The 19,635-nt window shown below is 44.9% G+C and overlaps 1 protein-coding gene across 1 annotated transcript in view; it reads left to right on the forward strand.

Moving 5' to 3' along the window:
- The first annotated feature begins 1,163 nt into the window (after positions 1-1,163).
- Positions 1,164-19,635, forward strand: part of BTBD3 (BTB domain containing 3) — a 59,678-nt gene continuing 41,206 nt past the window's right edge. Inside the window, exon 1 of the mRNA XM_034060632.1 lies at positions 1,164-1,182. The gene's annotated coding sequence lies outside the window, so the exon portion shown is untranslated. The remainder of the gene's footprint in view (positions 1,183-19,635) is intronic.

The following is a 19,635-nucleotide window of genomic DNA, read 5'->3' on the forward strand; positions in this document are numbered from 1 at the left end:
TGGGTCAATTATACTTTCATAGTGTGTTTCAGAGGGACAGTGAGACTCACAGGAAGCACAAGTGATGAGCCCAAGGTAGCCCAAGTGTTTGATACAGAGGTTTCATCTTCAGAAACTCAAGGCATGAACATAAAGCTGCTGTTAATTTGCTGACATCTTTTTTATTTTAGAAACCCCTTCGAGCTGTTTTCTTCAATCATTTTGGGATGTGAGCTGGAAAAAAAAGAGCCATTTGGGCTAAATTAGAGGGATAAACTGCCCATCTCCACGGTAAGATAAGTGTCAGTTCAGACAAATGAAATCATCTCTCATCAGACAGGCCCTACAATGTTTTGCCATAGCCTTTCTGCTGCCACCTACGCAAGAAACCATCAGGCAGGGAATAAGGACACGTAAAACAGGTTTCTGCAGTGGTAAAGCAGAGCTGGTTTGATGGCTGACGCAGGATGACGCGAGTGTGAGCTCTGAGGAGGAACATGTAGATGCATCTGAGTCACCTTCCTCCCGGCATCATCAGCCTTTGTTTGAGCATCAAATAGTCATTTTGCAGTTGTTTCTACTGCTAAAGTTCTTTGTCTGCGGAGATCTGGGCACATCTCATGGGCAAATGGTATCTGCTGGGTAAAGAACAGTCCTCACCTTCCTCCAGGTGGGGCATTTGGCTTGCCCAGGTGATGCTGCTGATGAATGTAGGGAGAGGAGATATAAAGAAGGGATAGAAGTGTTCCCCTAGCAGTATGGCTTTGTGAGGTGGTGTTATGGGGTTTGTGTTTTCCTGTACAGTTATTTCTACTTGCAGAGGAACTCCTTGCTGTTCTTTTCCCCATCATCTCCAGGTATCCTTCAGAGTGTTTTGTGGTTTCTGAGTGCAACCCTAGAGCTAGGGATCCAGCCCTGTCTCTTGGAGGATGATGATATTCAAGGTGATGGCCTGGCCTAGCTAATGCCATTGGAGAACTCGGGCTTCTCAGCCTTCCCTGCAAAGCCCGCTAGTAACATGGTCCTTTAGTAGCACTTGCTGCCCCAGAGGGGAGTTTCCCAAAGGTTCCTTGGGCTTAGAGCAGTTGCTTGTTTTGTTGCCAGCTTCTTCCATGGGTTTTTTTACATCAATGCCACCTTGGGGAGATGCTGCCTTGGAGAAATGTGATGTGCTGGGAAGAGAAAAGGCTGTGGTGTGGCTGGGTAAGTGTTTGCCTTCCCTTCTCCTCACCTTCACTACCCTGGGCTTGCCCACAGTGCTATAACGTGTAGCACCAGTTCTACCCCTGAGCACCTCCTCCTGTGTAACAGTAGTCTTGATAAACCGGCTCTATGATCATGTTGGGCCTGCAGCAAAACCTGCTAGGAGGGTGTTTGTGGAGAGGTGGGAAGGGTGTGGATGGAGCATTGAGCATTCCTTTGTCTTGGAACAGATATTCCTGAAAAAGGAGGAGGGCTCATACAGATTGGCTGCACTAGTCTGAATTAGGCTGAATGCAGAAGGTAGTGGGAAAACTAGAAGCCCTTTGGAATAGTCATTAGGGTAAAAACCTCAATTCAATAGTTTAAATGTGGAGAATTTGCAGGGGCAGCCTAAAATAACATGGTCATTAGGGTTTGGGCTGAATTGAGTGGCTAGAGTGCAAAGCAGGTGGTGTAGCAAGGTGGAGGATCTCATGCTTATTTGGCCCACTGCAGTAACGATGGACGGGGTGAAATGCAGTTTGCCATGCTTCACTTACCCCTGTGTCTTCTGAATGCTTTAGTAGATGCACAGCAAGCAGCTGCAGAGCAAAGCATGCTCCTACCTGCCAGCAGCAGCAGATGTTTGAAGTTGGTGCCTTAGGAATGCCAAATTACCCTGAACCAGGAGAATCTGCAGCAGATACAGAGCAGCATAGAGCAGAAATAAGACTGTGAAGCTCAGGGGTGAACAAACAGTTCTAACAGTAATAACTGTTGAATGGAGGCTGAATCATTCTCCAGCTCGCTGCTCAAAACTTGACTGTTCTAAGGTGTTTTCTGCAGGTATTGCCACTGATGACAGTGTAATGGGATGTGTGTGGTGGGAAGGTTGCGTTCCTGAAGGCTCCATTTTATCTATTTGATCAAAACCATGATTCCTAAGGAAAAGTTAATTGGAACAACACAGATTGTGCTATTCTGCTTGCAAACTATGACTCGCACCAAGAGCTATCTCCTGCGGTCACTTTAAGGCACACACTGCGTTAAGCAGGCTGGGTTATAGCACTGACTCTGCAAAGAAGGGAGCTTGACAAAGGGTTTTCATCATGAAATGAATATTTCATCTCTGCTTAACAGATCTGGTGATGAGAGAAATGTAATAATCTGAGGTATCAACTGTCCCTCTCTGCTGGAGATGTGACTCATGCCTCTCACTTGCAATACCTTCTCCCATTGCTTTTCCTCTTGGGAGGAAGAAAATGTATGTAATGTTTTACTTTGGAAAACACATATTTTCTCTAGGTTTGAAAAGGCTGTTTCTGAGGCCTGTCTTGCTGCCTTCTCATTTATTATGAGGTAAAAACCTAAAAGTATCATGGTCACATCCCCATCGCCTTGGGATCCCTAGTGCTTGTATATGGATAGAAACAGTGGCAGATGGGGCACATTTCTACCATACTGCCTCAGAGTTGCCCTTGCAACTCATGATTGCAGAGAATGGATAGGATTTGCAGTGCTTAACTGCTTATAAAGCCTAATGCTCCCCAAAATGGCACATCTCTTGCTTTGGGCAGACTTGGGGTGGCACAAAGCTGGCAGTTTCATCTCCAGCTCTTGGTGGACGTGTGTAACAGCAGAGTCCGTAAGTGATCTTTCTTTGCTGGCTTGGGGAAACAAGGTAGCATCTAGTTGAGATGCTGGGAATGATACAGAGACAAGGCTGCTGATATCCTTCCTTCCAGCTGCTTTCAACAAAGCCAGTTGCAAGGATATCTCATGGGGGTGCTTTGGCTGATAACAAGGTTGTTTCTTTCCTAACATTTTCTTTCTGGTGTCATTTCAGACTTTTCCTCCATCTTGCTGTTTGTAGCTGAATTTCTAGCTCGGAGTCATGGAGAAGTAGATTTTGAGCCCCCAAGATGGTACCTAATGAGGCAGGTTTGCTCTAGCAAAGCCAATCATCCAAGCACTATATCTTCCTTCCTTGACCTAACCCTAAATGAACAGCCAGTACTCACCAGACCTAAAAGAAGATTATCTTGTGTTGGCTCCTACTAGATGCCAAACTGAATTGAACTGTTTGGCAGCATTATGCTCTGGGGATGCACACTGGTCTGGTTTGTTGAGCCCTGAGCCCCTCAGGCTGTTTGGTCTTGCAAATCTTAAGCTAATCCTACAAATATCCTTGCATTTTAACAAGCAAAGGATGTGGCATCTAGATGGAAATTTAATGAGAGGAGGCTGAGGAGCAACGCTGACAAAGCAGTGACCTTTCCTCTGTGGCGAGCCAGACCAAGTCCATCCTGAGGTGCTGAGATTAACGAACATGTTGGTTCCAGCCAAGAGAAAATGGGTGTTATTTATATCATAGAGTGATTTTATTGGGATGCAGATTTCATAGTGCTGAACTCTTTGCTCAAGAGAAGCCTTGAGCTGAGCCAGCACAAAGAATTATCATTGAATTATCTGCAATTCCTACTGCAAGCATGCTCCAGGGTCAGGGCTGGAGCAATCTGTTTGAGTGTGGGGTTGCCCATTTGATATGATTTAGCAAATAACTCACTGAAGAGGAGTAGAGGTTTGCTGTATGTATTTCAGTTTGCAACATGAAGTAATCTGCATTTCAGTCAAAAGAAAGGGATAATATCTTCTGTACTAGCTTAGCTTCATTACCAGGAATTCTGAGCCATCCTTGTCCTCAACACTAAAATCTTCCAACTGTAAGACCCTTTTACCGTTGTTATAAAGTGCCAAAGTTTAGCCCTTTGGCCTGCAATTCTGGCCTGTTTTGTGTTTTAAAGCCTGACTTGTTGTTGCTAAGTCATCTGACCAAGCATGCTGTAACCTACAAGCAGAAGAACTCCGTAAAGTTCATCTGATGCTCGTGTTTGTTGCCATAACAAATGGTTCTGAACTGGGAAATTAGAGCAGGGGATAGCTCTGGTGGTATCAGTTTCCTTGGTGGCAGTTGGCTCCCTGCAAGGGCAAAATAATTAAAAATTATATATATATATATATGTAATATATATATATATATATATATCTTTAAATACCAGTCTGGGATGTGATTCAGAGCAGCCCTGTGGAGAAGGACTTGGGGGTGTTGGTCAATGAGAAAATGAACATGATCCAGCTTCAGTGTGTGCTCACAGCCCAGAAAGCAACCGTATCCTGGGCTGCATCAAAAGGAGCATGACCAGCAGGTTGAAGGAGGTGATCCTGCCCCTCTACTCTGCTCTCGTGAGACCTCACCTGGAGCATTGTGTGCAGTTCTGGTGTCCTCAACATAAAAAGGACATGGAACTGCTGGAACAAGTCCAGAGGAGGCCACGAGGATGATCAGGGACTGGAGCACCTCCTGTATGAAGACAGGCTGAGAAAGTTGGGGCTGTTCAGCCTGGAGAAGAGAAGGCTGTGTGGAGACCTCATAGCAGCCTTCCAGTATCTGAAGGGGGCCTACAGGGATGCTGGTGAGGGACTATTCATTAGGTACTGTAGTGATAGGACAAGGGGTGATGGGCTGAAACTTAAACAGGGGAAGTTTAGATTGGATATAAGGAATAAGTTGTTTACTGTAAGGGTGGTGAGGCACTGGAATGGGTTGCCCAGGGAGGTTGTGAATGCTTCACCCCTGGCAGTGTTCAAGGCCAGGTTGGACAGAGCCTTGGGTGATATGGTTTAGTGTGATGTGTCCCTGCCCATGGCAGTGGGATTCCAACTGGATGATCTTAAGGTCCTTTCCAACCCAAACCATTCCATGATTCTATGAATAAAATCAAGGGTCAACACTGAAAAGAAGATAAGAGTTTGAGATTGGGGTAAGGAGACAAGGTATGGTGCTGCAAGTAAAAGTGTGAAGGGGAAAAGCAATGTAAAAACTGTTTTTCATGCACTGACTGAGTCCAGAAAACTAGTACAGGGACAAAAATGCTGGGTTCTCTGGGCCAGGAAGGTGTTTACCAGGATGGACTCATAGTAGCTGAACCTATCTGCTCTCAGCTATAACTGCTGCCACTCCGTCAACAATCCCTGTTGGTCCCTGTTGTTCCTGCCTTCTTGTGGCCATTCAATGGCAGTTGGGATTAACTCTTTAAAAAACAAAACCTGAATCTATGAAACAAACTTAATGCATATGAGATGTTGGCTTTTCAAGCCTCCTAGTATTTTAAAAGGCAATTAAAATGGAGACACTGCTGTTCTGCCAATGACTGCCATTCCTTGGGCATCCATACCATTTCTGGTGACCCCTTGTCAAGGTCCTGTCCTCTTAGGACAGATGTTCTTAGGAGTTTAAGATTAGCCTTTATTCACTGAAGACTGCTTAGACCCTATTGGGAGATAGCAAGAGATCAGACAAGAGGATCAGGATGGTCTCCTTATTTGTCTTTCTGTGTGAGTAGAGAGTAATTATTTTCTCCATAAGCTGCTCATGGCTTTAGACTGAGTTTGGTAACAAGTAAATGGCCAAAGCATCAAAGTTAATGATATTGTTAATGCATTAAAGAAATAAAAGTGCTCAGCACAGGGTCAAGTGAAGTCAGTACTGTGTGTCCTGGTGGATGGGGAGGGAGGGAAGGTGGAGGTGATGCTCTGGCACACACTCATCCGGGCAATACCCAGCCACAGTAATTGCTTCAGTATTTCTGGAAGGCACCAAAGTGTGTCTTGTACATGGCCTCATGTTCTCAACGCCTAATTAACCACAAGGTCCATGGTTTGCATGGATGATCTATGGGTCTGTATGCATCCTACCATGTGTCTGTTTTATTGTAACAAGTTTTAGTTCCCTAAATTAAGTCACTCAAGTTTTATAGTTGTTTGGTGCAGCAGGCGTCTGTGGCAGGGGTCAGGGGGGTGGTTTTGGCTCTCACAGAGATTAATCTGCTCTTTTAAAGTGCTAATCCTTTCATCTAAGTTGACGTGAGAATCACAACCACCTTTCTATTACACCCCATTACCCACACACATAAATCTAGCCAGGAAAAATCGGCTTCCAGCAGGTAGAAGTGATTCATTTTTGATGCAGGCACAGTCCACGCAGGTTTGACATGAGGTTTCAGCAAGGTAACAGGAATTAAAGGGCACATCTCAAGCCAATGAGACATTTGGATATCAGGATTCTTAATGTTACAGTGTAAATAATCTCTTATCACTCCATTAAATGTGAGGCTTTCAGGGCATCCAGCTATTAGTGACTGCCTCCTAATCCTGACTTTCACTGTGTGCTAATTCAAGGTCTCCCAGTGCTTTTTGCAGAACACAACTATGTGCAAGTTAAGATTGCACAGGGGAAGGAATGATAGGTTGAAATGGGAAATGAGAGGCCAGTGAGTGCAATGAATCGTTGCTGCCAGTGCTCAGTGCTGCTTATTTATCCCACTCGAAGATAAAGCTGCTGCAGAGGGGGAGGAGAGAAGAACAATCCTTGCCCAGCTTTAATGAGAAAGGAAGAACAGATAGATGCTAACAGATAGAAGCATCTCCGCTGTTGACACAAAGCCGAGCCCAGAAGACGTTGATTTTTGGAGAGATGTTGAACTGCTTCTATAAAGGCTTAATTTTAGGCACTATCAGCACTACCCAGTCAGGTTTTCTTTCTGTGAAGAAAGTAATTATGTAAAAGCCAGTTAAACCCAGCAAATATTTGCAGTGCTGTAATGCCTTGGGTGGTGCTGTGACAGAAACAGTGGAACATGGGAAGAAAGCTGATAAATAGCATCTATTTAAGCTTGCAATGAAAGAAAAATATCTTTATTTGATGCTTGGGAGGGTTTCATGCAGATGGGCAGAACTGTCAGCATGTCTTGAGGGTATTCTCTGCCATACAATGATGGTTGTGGGGTGCTGCCTGCTGCAGGAAGGTGGGATGCCATTATCCCCTCATTGTGCTATGCAGCAGCACCACTTTCCACCCTCCACCAAACCCAGCTCTTTGTGGGGTGTGACATTAGGGCTGCAAAGCCTTGGCTCCAAAGAGGACTTCCCTGGTGACAGCAGTGCCGAGTGGGATGCTCCTGGGCATTGGGCTTTGCAGGGATGTGTAAGAAACTGCTTCCTCCTGAGCCCTGTTACTGGCTGAGAGGTTTTATTTGGATCTTGTCAGTTAGTTTCTGTGCTTCGTGTATTTTAATTACTCAGATGATAAAACAAAGCTTTTATGATGTTCTAATATGACAGCTAAAAGCCCTGTTTTAACGCAGAGATAATAGCAATTTGCCAGTCCAGTTGCTGTGGTCCATCTTGGGGCTTGTGTCGATGTGCCTGTGAGGTGTTTTGTTCCCTGCTGCTGGCAGAGAGACCCTGTCCTTTGCTGGGCATTTAATAGAAGTAGAGGCAAAAGAGCTCAGAGTCCTTCTTGGATGAAAGTCCTCTTTCATGGATATCAAAGGAAAGGGAATCTTCTGGCTACATCTGCAAAACACCGGATTGCTGAGGATGAAAATGGATGATGATGATGATTAATGAATGCTGAAGATGCAATCCCCATCTCTTTCTGTGCTTTGAACAACAAGGAGGTATCCTGGCTGTACTTGCAAAGTGCTAGCTCATCAAGTGCAGAAATGAAGCTTATTCAGGCATCAGTGTGTGAGAGGAAGTGGTACTAATGCTACCCACTGCCATTCACTGCTATTTTGTTTTGGAGGGGCTTACATTCAGTGTTTCTATTAGAACATCAGTTCAGCCCAGCTTGCCTGGAGCCTGCAAATCCTGATGGATATACAACCCCCTTTCCAGCTGGTCACTGGCTCCACCAGTGGATAGACTCTGTTTATTCCTCCTCAGTCACACTGGGGAGGCACAAAACCTACCTTTGTCTATATGGTAACATGGGGAGGTGGGTAGAGATTGCACTCATGGCTTTTTCCACCACAAGATGCAGGAATGTCCTCTCATGAGCTCCACAAATGGCAAATAGTTGAGGCTGGAGGAGTATCTGCAAGAAGCATAGCTCTGTGTTTGCTCTAGTCTTATACCTTTCCCCAAGGCATCTGCTTTTGGTTTTGTTAGAGACTGGTATGCAGGGCTACATGGATGCTTAAACAGCTTCAGCTCTTAAAGTCCTTGGAAAGTATCTGCTTTGGGTTTTGGTAAGGATCTGCAGGGCTCTTTCTGCCTTGCTCCAGCTCTGAGCTCTCCATCCTCCCAGAGCAGCCTCAACTGATGTTTTTGTTTAAACTAAGCCCTGCTGATCAGGAACAGACCTAATGCCTTGTTTGTTCACTAGTGACAAAACAACTGCACATAAATGCTCAAATCCCTCTGTAAACAGTTCCTTACTGAGATCTTGTACTTCAGGTTTTGGTTGTGGAGGAAAGGGTATGTAAAATCAAGTAGCTCTGAAGCAGACAAGCAAACCTCTTGCCTGTTGAAGAGATGGATAAAGCAAAGCTATGTCTAAATTGTAACCAGTAACCTTAATTTTCTGTTTATTGGGTGAACTCTATGGACAAAGGCTTTGTGTAAAGCTTACAAGTCTAATTTGTATAAGTGTATATGGAGATTGGCCAATTATAGACTCACTGTGGAGAGAGTAAGAAAAACAGATTCAGTGAGACTCAAGTACCACACCAGATCCTTGGGATGCTGCTTGTCTGCTGGGCTTCTATCCTAATGTGAGAGTCTAACCTGGGGGCCAAAGTAATCCCATGATAGCACAGATAGGCTCAATGAAATCAGTATGAACCAAGGTAACAGTGATCCAAGTGGCTATAGAAATGTATGTGTAGTTTGTTATAAACCTCAACTGGCAAGCAGGAAACCTGTCCTGTAAACCAAAGCTACTTAAGGGCATGGTCTACATCCAGTTCAAGGTGTACTATTACTATTCATGGACAAGAAAGTCCATTTAATAGCATCAAGGCTGAGACTTGTAATTTACAAATGACTGTAAGCAAGGGAGCTCATAGCTGAGGTTGGTACTCCATCCTGGCCTGGTCACCAGGTATGAAGGTCTTGTTTGGGTGACAGAACTGCAGGAATGGAGGTCAAAGAGACCCCTTTATGGCTCAATTTGAGGTGCCGCAGTGGGCTGTGCTTGGTCCCACAGATGGAAAGATCAAAAGGTGCCTAAAACTAGTGAGATCTTGTCAGTGGAACTGTGTGTGTGTCTGTAAGCCCACACGGTGTGGTGTTCTACAGTAACCATGGGGACCTTGGTCAAAGACATCACTAAGTGCAGGGCAGCTAATCCAAGGGATGGAAGTCTGAAATATGGAGGTGGAAAAGCCTGTCTTGTACCAGGACAGCACCAGGTGACAGCATCAGCAATGATGTTAAACCTGAAACCCACAACAATGTCTTACCAATAGTTGCTGTTGAGGGGAGCTGAGTTTTGGCTTGTAGACTCCTATCTTTGGAGTCTGGCTTGCTTTTTATTCTAAAGATGCATAACATTGCAGTGTGTCAGGACCCATTTCTTGATGTTCTTGTTTGGATCAGACCATTGATACTGGCATTGTGTGTGAGGCAGCAAGTCTTATGTTTCCATCCTATATTTACTGTATATTTAACTCAAACCCACAAAATATGTAGCAGGGGAATGAGGGGAGGGCCTTGCTGACCAATTTCTCTGCCTTAGTGATGCTCATCTGGAGTGAGCAGAAAGTCCAGAATCAATAAGAGGCTTTATTTAGAAAGCTGAGGCAAGAGGAGAAGCAGTAAATACTCTGCAAAAGGCAAAAAGGGTTAGACAGAGCAATTATGAAATGCAGAATATTAGTCTCGACCTTTAGGGACACAAATAAGGTGTTATGGCAGCTTTTTATCATCCATCCTATTATTAGCAGTGTGTTTGGATTGAAAAACCCCTCAATAGGATGTCCTGGGTGAATCAAGCTGGGTCAGGGGCACATTTTCTGCTCAGCCAGTGAGTTAAATATAGAAACATGTTTTTCACCTATTGAGGAGAGCTTTTCCAGAGGAGAGGAGGAGGAGTGGGAGCTCTGACTCTGCTCATGGATAGCGCCTGTTGTGCATTTATCTCTCCCTTTGCCTTTTTCTCTCCTTTCCAATGGGTTTTTGAGCTTTGCTGTGCCATTCTTTGGATGTGAGGTCTCCTTTCATTACGGGCTGCACTGCAGCCTCCAGCTCCTGTGACAGGTTGGATAACTCACAGCAGTGTACAGGATGCAAAGGCCACATGAGGCTTGAGGGCTTCTAAAATCACCATGAAACGCTTCTCTCCTCACCTCGCAAAATGCCCTTGGGTTTCCAGCTTGGTGAAAGGAGCCCAAAATGTGTTCCTGTAATGGGGTGCTGTGCTTTATAGTCAGGGAAAAAAACACATAGGATGGGAGAGGTGCTCGGTATAGCCCTTCTAAAAGGTGTCCCATGTTCAGCTGCAGCCCTTTGCATGTGAAAGCAAGGAGCAAAGTGCTTCAGTGTAGGGAAACTTCATCTTCTGCCTCGCAGTTCCAGACTGCCATTCCCTGGCTTAGTGGTGTGTATCAAACAGAAATGAAGGGTATCATAGAGAGCAGACCCGGATCAGCAGTCAGGGTTCTGGACTCTCATTTTAATAATTAAAGGTGAGGAACTTTGGGTTTAATTGTGTGCTGTGATTTGCAGCACTGTCAAACTGATCAGCAGTCACTGAGGATGGGGAGCAGCACTTCAGTCCTGACTCAGGGGCAGCATCAGCAGCATTGCCTCTTGAACACTGCTTTTTGTTCTTCCATCTTCTAAGCCCATGTGTATCAGCTCTGCCCAGCTGATAGAACTAACCTTTGGAATGCACCAAGTGGAAGAACACAGCTTGCAGCTCACTATGGAGGACTTTCCTCTTGTAGCCCTTGTTGGGGCCCCATCCCTGGCTTATGCTGTTATGGTCTGGCACCCTTTGCATAGCAGGAGGTTTTATTGACTGGAGTGTAAATCCTCCCCAGCTGCTGCAGACCTGTGAGATAAACGAAAGAGAAGTGGATTTTGTTTAAATGAAATCTCCCAAGTGATTTAAGCTGCCACTCAAGTTGGTATCAGCTTTAATTGAATTTAAAATAGAGATGAAAATGTTTAAGAAACCAAGAGCAGTTTGTCCTGAATAACTTGAAACCTAAGTTTCAAAACTAGTTTCTTCCTTCTTGATAAGCAGCTGCTCAGTGCAATAAAACCACTGGGAGTCAGGACACACATAGGTGATTGGTTCCCAGACATGCTCCTCAGTGATGCTCTTGCTGAATGTCATAGAAGAGCCTGGTACAGCCTTTCCCTTTTTAGAGGGGAAAAGAAAAGGTGCAGAGCCTGGAGAGCTGGATTGCTAATTTCTCATCATCCTCAGCTTCTCTCTGCTTTGCATCACATCAGATAAGACACCCCAGGAGTTGTGGTAAGTCCAAAGTGAGGTGCTGTCAGTGGGGAACAGCTGAGCAAAGCTGTCTCTGCAAGGAGCTGTGGAGTGGTGGTAGTGAGCCCCAGCCCCAGCCTCTGTGATTTCCACTGCAGACTATGTACTACAGAAAAGCCTCAAATGATTCTGGAAGAGGCAAGTTTGACAGAAAATAGATAGGAATAAGTATACATTAAAGAATAAAAACAAAAAATGGTCATGAAATCCTTAATTTGAATAGACACAAGCTGGGCCAAGAGTGGGGCTGTGGGCACACTCACAAGGCAGTTCAGACCATGTGGTGTTTGATGCTCTGAACTTTCCCCATCTCAGCCATGGCATTTATTTTGTCTGTTCCATTTTGGCTGCTGTTTCACCTTGAATAAATACCCAAGGAATGTTTTAATGCACACAAGTAGGTGTTGGAGCCTAAGGATCCATAGGATACATGCAAAGGTTTGAGCACCTGGGGAAATGCTCAGTCCCCACCATGTGCCTGAGCGGAGGCTGAGTTGCCCCAGGCTATTGTGTTTTGTTTCATTTTTCTTACAGCCTTGACACCACATCCAGTAAGGAAATGATTGTATTGCCTCATATTTTTTCCACTCTATTAATTATAATACCATTACAATTAAAGGAAATGTCAGAGAATCTTATTGAGTCATATCCAGCATCTGCACTTCATAGTTACAAATTAGTGTGTTATACATTAGGCCCCAATTTGGTTTATTATTAGGTCTTTTGGGTTCCTGAACTTTTAAATTTCTTTTGCACATTTCCATTACAGTAATACTTTAAAAAATCTGAATTGTCTATGATAGACCTTGTGTTTTGACCACTTTTTGGGTGTCCTGATTTATAAGCAGTATAGGTGTATAGGTGTTCTTTCTGTGCTGACTATGCAATTCCTCCAATGCAGTCAGCATGTTTTGTAGCTGTAGCTACAGCTTGTTGGATGGTGGTTTCTTTTGGTTATAGACCTGGAGAACAGCAGGAACATGAGCAAACAGCAATAGTCTGGTATCAAGAGAATTTCAGACCAAGCTTCTTGTCCTGAGGGTGAGCTGTGTTGGCAGCTGGAAACATCTGGGACATCTAGCTGAGACCAAGAATATCCCACTTAAGTAGCAAGGGTTGGGCTGAGGTTGGTGGCTTGTTACTTGGGAGACTTGTTGGCCACAGATGTAGAATAACTCTTGGAAAAGTATTGTCTTGCAGTTAGTTCTAGTTACAAAGGAGCAAGCTTGTCTGCCTTTTAAACTAGCTGGAGTGTCCAGGAGTTGCTTTGTGGGCATGTAGCTCCTTCTAGCTAGCAATAAACCATGTGGCATTGAAGCCTCCGTTATGAACCCTCCTGAACTCGGAGAAGAACTTTGGTTTGTCTTAGCTGTAGTATTGTAGTGTGAGGCTTTCTCTGCCTTCAGGATCCTTGCTTTGCCTGCTATAAGAATATGTCCTTAAGCAAGTCACCTTGGAGAAGGCGAGGTGGGCTGGAGGACAGAGCAAAGCAAAGCAAAAAGATGTCATTAAGTGAGGATCAGGGTCAGCAGGTAAAAGTCCATTTCACTGTTAATGCTTTCTTATATGGGAATTTAATAGTGAAAGAAATGAAATATTAACGAAAACTACTATTAGCCAGTGGAGCACTGAAGTGAGCTTCAGCACTCACACAATGTCAGTGTTAAGGAAATTGAGTCACTTCAGTGCTGCAGCCTTTCAGGGTCTGAGCAAGGCTTTCCCATCCAGCTGACTACTGCAGCATCTTCCTGCAACAAGCACCTATCTCTTTGACACAGCCCAACCCGCATCCTCCCACCTTCCTGGTCATAGTAATGTGAATTAGAAACTCGCCACATTGCTGCAAAGCCAAATAGTGCTGGGATTTATAACTCTGCCATGCTGACACCTAGAAGAAGCTGCAGTGGTGGATGGCAGGTTAGCAAGACCCAAAGCTTCAGGAGTGGTGCTGAGATATTGTGTGTGTCTTGTAAGCTGCTCTAATAACAGTATTTTTCAGAGAGCACATCCTAAATACTTATCACACAAATCCTTGCAATGAATGACAACCAAAAAAATATCTCAACAGCTGTTCCTTTATTGTTCAACCAAGAAGAAAAGAAAACCAAGCTACAAAGCAGCACCCCAAGGTCATGTTATTCATTTACAGTAGGGAAATGAAGAGGCATGAAGCCTTTTAGTGTGCTTGAGAGTTGACTGTTGTGCATTTTGGGATGCGAGGCTTCAAGCCTTGAGATAAGAGTCTTGCTGGAAGACATGTAGATTCACTATTGCTGCTTGAACTTCTCCATAGTAGTCTAGGGGTTACAGCCTTACCCATGCAAGCTGCAGGGAGTTCTACAGCCATGGAGGATCCTGCAGGAGATTCCAGGAAAGGAGGGAATCATCCCCTCTGTCCCCTCTCTGCATACAGCAGGAAAGCTTGTCTTAATTATCTCCCCCTTAGCAATGGCTCACAAGCTGGTTTTCATACAAAGCAATAGTGCCTCTTCATCCTATCCATGCCAACAAGGAAATTCAGCCTCCTGATCATGGGAGCAACAGTGTGTGCTCATCTGGACACTTCCTCCGGCAGGTGAGACATCCAAAAATGCTTCCCAGGTGTTCTAAAACCCTATCAGCCATTCAGTGCTGGTTCTGAGAGCTCCCAAAGGGAGAAGCTGCTCCAAGCAGTGGATTGCCAAGGAGAGAACATGCACAGCTTAGATTTAGTCAGCTCATCAGAAGATGCTTCCTTGCAGTGAAGCAGGGAAACTGAAATCTGCAGTTTAACAAGCAGCATCCAGTCCTCTGGAGTCAATCTGCTTTCCTGCCATCACTGAGGTGCCCAGGAGATGCTGTGCCCTTGCACATCTCATTTTGCTCCTCCTGCATCTCCCTTCAGGAGGGAAGGATCCGAGTGTACTGCTGCATCTGCAGTGAACAGATGGTGCTGTCCCTACCTGATGATTTCCCTGCTGCAGCTGTTTGTGTCTTCTGGCTTTGGGTTTATATGAAATTAGGGTATCAGGTTGTTTCTGAATCAGTTTTATGTTGTGTGTTTGCTTCCAACTCTTTTGGCTCATCAGGAAGCCAAACCTCCTAACATCCCTTAGTAACAGGGTAAAAACCTCTCTGCCTCTGTGGTCTCCTGTAGTTACCACAGTCAGACAAAAACACTTATTTGGTTTGCACAGTTCAGAATTTCCCTTTGAGTAGCTGACAAGTTTGGTGTATCATTGAGATCTGTTGGGTTTTATTGAGATCACAGAGTAAAGGTTGCTTTTGGGGTATAGGTAGCTTTGAAGCTGCAATGAGCCATGTGTGCAAACCTTAGTGTCTAAAATAGACATCTTCTGCAGTCCTTTAATCCTCCTGGGTTTTGGGTGTTGCCCATCCAAAAAGCATTAAAAGCCTTTGTGGTTCAGTGCAGAACCATGAGACACTTATTCTCCTGCTCTTGCCCATGTGTTACTTGAGGATTTGTCACGTCAGAGGAGTACATGTAAAATGCAGCTCACCTCCATGCTCAGTATTAGAATAGCCAAAACCATGTTCAGTACTCCTCAGATCTAGACTCTTGCCATTTCTGGAGTAACCTGGGCTCTTCAGGAACCTTCCTAGCACAGAGCATCTGTGCTAGCACAAGCTAGAGCACAATGCTCTTCTCATTCTTGGACAATAATAGTGTAATCACACACATAATTTAAAAGCATATGAAAATGTATGATCATAGAATCATAGGATAGTTAGGGTTGGAAAGGACCTCAAGATCATCCAGTTCCAACCCCCCTGCCATGGGCAGGGACACCTCACACTAAATCATGTCACCCAAGGCCACTTCCAACCTGGCCTTGAACACCACCAGTGATGGAGCATTCACAACCTCCCTGGGCAACCCATTCCAGTGCCTCACCACCCTCACAGTAAAGAATTTCTTCCTCATATCCAATCTAAACCTCTGCTGTTTAAGTTTCAACCTGTTACCCCTTGTCCTATCACTACAGTCCCTAATGAAGAGTCACTCACCAGCATCCCTATAGGCCCCCTTCAGATACTGGAAGGCTGCTATGAGGTCTCCACGCAGCCTTCTCTTCTCCAGGCTGAACAGCCCCAACTTTCTCAGCCTGTCTTCATACAGGAGGTGCTCCAGCCCCTGATCATCCTCGTGGCCTCCTCTGGACTTGTTCCAACAGTTCCATGTCCTTTTTATGTTGAGGACACCAGAACTGCACACAATGCTCCAGGTGAGGTCTCACGAGAGCAGAGTAGAGGGGCAGGATCACCTCCTTTGACCTGCTGGTCACTCTCCTTTTGATGCAGCCCAAGATATGGTTGCTTTCTGTGCTGTAGGTGCACACTGAAGCTGGCTCATGTTCATTTTCTCATTGACCAACACCCCAAGTCCTTCTCCACAGGGCTGCTCTGAATCTCCTCTGCTCAATCTGTAGCTGTGCCTGGGGTTGCTCCGACCCAGGTGTAGGACCTTGCACTTGTCATGGTTAAACTTCATGAGGTTGGCATCAGCCCAGCTCACAGGTGTGTCAAGGTCTCTCTGGATGGCATTCCTTCCCCCCAGTGTATCAACAGAACCACACAGCTTGGTGATTGCAAATATAGCTTGTCATGTCAGCTTTGAGGGTCCCCCTCAAAGCCTCCTAGTTCTCAGAAGCTTTCTGGGTGAATTAAATTGGTACCAGATGTAAAGGTGAGCATCTCCTAATAAATGTAGCTGAAGGCTGTGATTTGCATGCAAGTTCTCCATCAAAATAATGGTAGAAAAGGTTGTTGATGTTGACACCTTAATTGTGTTGTTGATGGTACTCTTCCAGTGTGGCTTGACAGCTCAACTCTTCACCCCTATGGATTGGGATTCTTAAAAGTGATGTGAGTGTGAAGTTAAGCTGTATTGGTAAATTAGGTTTCTGGATAGGTGGTTGGAACTGCTATTGCATCTATTCATGTTGACTCAAACATTAGAGGGGCTTGGAAGGGAGAGTGAGAAATGCAGGTGCTCAGGCTGGATCTTATTATTCAGTCATTCTCCTGTAACTGCACATCCAAGGAGACTTTTTGGTCCCTCTTGTCCTGTTCATGAGGTGGAACATCTTTTTCCTAAACCCTAACATAAGTGTGCTATACACTAAAATGGAGACACTTATTTGTGCTAATTTAGAGCTGTCTTAGGGCTTCTGGACAGAAGAACAGTCAGTGGTTTCTGTGGGGGGGTATTGCAGGACCAAACCACATACAGGAAGTGCAACATGCCTGAAACTCAACCTGTCCACAGACCAACTGTGAAATGCCTCTGCAGTGAGCTTGACAGTTCTCAGAATCAAAGTACCTTGTGTGCTGGAGGCTACTGGTGCATTTTCACACATATTCTGCCAATAATGTGTTAATAAGTGCTTTTCATTGACTTGTCTGTAATGCCTAAGTCCCTGGACAAGTATATATGGATTTGTTAACTTTCTGGGTAAGAATCATCCTTATGAGCCTGTGGGGTCCTTCTGTTTGAGCGGCATTCCTTCTGTTGACCAAATGGTGATACTTTGCACTGCAGAACTGTGATTTGTGCAGCGATGGGGTCTCATTTCTGAATCCACTTGAGCATAGAGGCTCTTGCTGGAGAGGGCCTAATTGCTAAGGAGATCACGAGGGTTTACATTTGGAGCAGTGCCTCAGGAACTGATGGGGATCAGCAGAGCTCTACAGGGAAATCTGCCTAGTGCCCATTCCTGTTTCTCTGCCTTTAGCAAAAGCTATCAAGTTAATGCTAATTTAAATTCTCACTTAGGCATCTGTAGGTATAATTGCATAAAGCACTGTGCATTAAATCGATTCCAAATCCATGTGTGGCTATACTCTTCAGAAAGACATATGTTAGCCTATTTCCAAAATACATTGTCCACTTCAGATCCAAAGCTATTATGCACCCCCTTTTTTGCTTGGAAGCATAATTTACCCAGGTAGCAGTTCAGCTCCCACAGCTGTCCCACCAATGTCATTGGGAATGGGAGCCTTTAATTCTTTCATGAACCATTTTCCTGATGGTTCCCAAATCCCTGGATTACACAAGTTGATTACGCTGGGTAAATAAAAGCTCCCAAATTCAACAGAAGCTACTTAAATCTCAGTTGTAACATGCTGTAATTAATCACTACTGCTGCATAATGCCTGGAACCAGGCAGGAATCTGAAGGCAAACCAGGTCAGCCTGAAACCTGCATGGAAGGCAAAGCCAGAGGGCGATTCTCACTGGTGTGTACCTTGCTCTTATGGTGCCAGAGATGGGATTTTTGGTTTATTATATAAATTGCAACCTTAAAAGTGCTCCTTTAAGGAGAAATTATTTCTGTCACTTAGAACTGCTGGGGAGGACCCAGTGTGAGTGTGTCCCTTGCTGTCCCTCTACAGCCACCCAGCCAAGGGGGTGAGGAGCCCCTTCCCACAACAGGGTTGCGTTGCAGAGGGACACAACACGTGGGCCAGTTTGCAAGGGGAATATTATAGTTGTCATTGGGAACTTCACAACTTTGAAGAATTCCTAATACCTGCGTTTGGATATCACCATAATATCAGTGGCTTTCTGCAAACTCTGTGTTTTCTACATTAAACCTTCTTTTCCCAGTCAATAGCCATGTCTGTGGTGCTGCTCTGCTGGAGAAAGCTGTCTCTCACCAAGCAGCACCTGGAGCAGCTCAGCCTGTGCGTGCTGCTCTCAGTGCTGAGCTGTCTTAACACTGTGTTAATCTTTGCTCCTTTGTGCAGGGGTATCATTGAAGCCTCTCTTGGGGAGGAAGCTTAGTATAAGTTCCTAAAAAGTCAGCTGAGGAGAAACCTGAAATGTTCTTTCACTCAGTACAATAATCCCTGCCAAATTCATATGTGTGTGATGGGTTTTTGGCCTGGTATCAGAGCTGGGTCTTGAACTATTTGTCTGTAGGATCATAGAATGGTTCGGGTTGGAAAGGATCTTCAGACCATCTAGCTCCAACCACCTGCCATGGGCAGGGGTACATGCCTCTGGCTTCAGTTTTGGGACCAAGTGCTGATTTCAACAAGTCTATCTAGAGAGCAGTAATGATAAATACAACATACTTGAATGGCTTATGAAAAATAAAGAACAGGGTTAGCCCAAGGCAGGTGCTGTGGTCCCAGGCAGATTCTGCCTGCTGAGCATGGGGACATGTGCTTTTGGGCTCTCTGGGCACCCCCCTGCCTGGGGCAGATCATGTCACCAGCATCTTCTGCTGGGCTTCACTCCCTGCTCCTCATCACCGATTTTGTGGCTTACCTGGGTTCATTGGCCAAAGATCCTCTGCTGAGACACCTGCCCATTCAGTTTGTCCCAGATCTCATCAGGTTTCACAGCATTTATGTATTTTTAACCCCCTTTGACATTTGAAACTGTTCCCCTGCAAAGCCTCCTTCTAAATCCCATCTCTTCAGAAAGCACCAAGGGGACAGTGTTTGCCAGGGGTGAAGCTCCTCTGGGCTTGTAGGTGACGTTGTTTTGGCAATTAGCAGGTCCAGAGTCCCACTCTGCTGGTTCTCCTATTGCTTTTTCAGGGGAAGAGTGAACTGGGATGTGATAAACGACTAAATCTTCACTTCCAAATGCTGCTTGGGATGGAAGCATTGTGCATAAATCCCTAAATGGTATTAGCTTTGTCCCTCTCTATTTCTTCCCTTCCAAAACACCGCTGCTGTTCTGGAGTGTGATCTGTCTCTTAGTAGTTCAGTCTTGTTCTATTTGGATATTTAGGCTCATTTTTCCCATACCTTTGGGGATTCTTTTGTTAAGTTTTGATACTGAATTATTTATCCTGAGTTTAACTCTTGTTTATAAAAGAGGCAAATGGCTACATGCAGCCCAGCCCTGCATGGTACAGGAAGAGTAATGACTGGTGCATGGTGCTGGAGAAGGCCCTCTGCAAGGCTGAAAGGAGTATCCAGTCTCCACAGGTGGCTTATTGATGGATTCTGGTACTGTGAGGGTATGGAAAGAGAGCAAGTCCTTCATCCCAGGCTGGATGTCTTATTCTTTAAAACGTTCCCTTTCAGCTCTTCAGAGTATGGTTTTAAATTCATTCTCATGTTCTCCAGTCAGGGTTCTTCTACAGCTTTCTTATTAAATCCCTCTTCCCC

The sequence above is a fragment of the Melopsittacus undulatus genome, chromosome 3 (assembly GCF_012275295.1).
Source record: "Melopsittacus undulatus isolate bMelUnd1 chromosome 3, bMelUnd1.mat.Z, whole genome shotgun sequence".
NCBI classification, from domain to species: Eukaryota; Metazoa; Chordata; class Aves; order Psittaciformes; family Psittaculidae; genus Melopsittacus; species Melopsittacus undulatus.